We start from the raw sequence: 406 nt of genomic DNA, 5'->3' as shown, positions 1-406 counted from the left end.
GAAAATACGTTCCTTTTGTGCTCTTAAGTTCCTCTTTCTTTAGAGCTAGTTATATATTTAGCTTGCCTTAAAAGTTCTGTTTCCTGATGTTTCTTTTTTTCTTTCAATACATACACCATATTCTTTCTTTCTATGAGATTTATTAACTGGTTTTGGTATGCTGCTGACAAAAAGAGATGAAACTGGGGTTGTTTGAAGAATCCTTGCTGTGGTCCATGACATTAAAAATTACTCTTTTTTTTTTTTATTTAAGTGGAAATTTTTAGGGTATATATGTGTATATGTATAAATAAAAGCAAAACTGCTCTGGGTTTAGTGTCTTTGATCAAAGGGCAGAGCCTCAGAAGGTCTTAGCTGCTGCAAAGCGGAGCTCCACCACAGCTACTCTTTGCAGAGGTTGTTGCTT

The sequence above is a fragment of the Buceros rhinoceros genome, unplaced genomic scaffold (genome assembly GCF_000710305.1).
Source record: "Buceros rhinoceros silvestris isolate BGI_N320 unplaced genomic scaffold, ASM71030v1 scaffold3517, whole genome shotgun sequence".
In the NCBI taxonomy this organism is placed as follows: domain Eukaryota; kingdom Metazoa; phylum Chordata; class Aves; order Bucerotiformes; family Bucerotidae; genus Buceros; species Buceros rhinoceros.
This window is presented reverse-complemented; position numbering follows the sequence as displayed.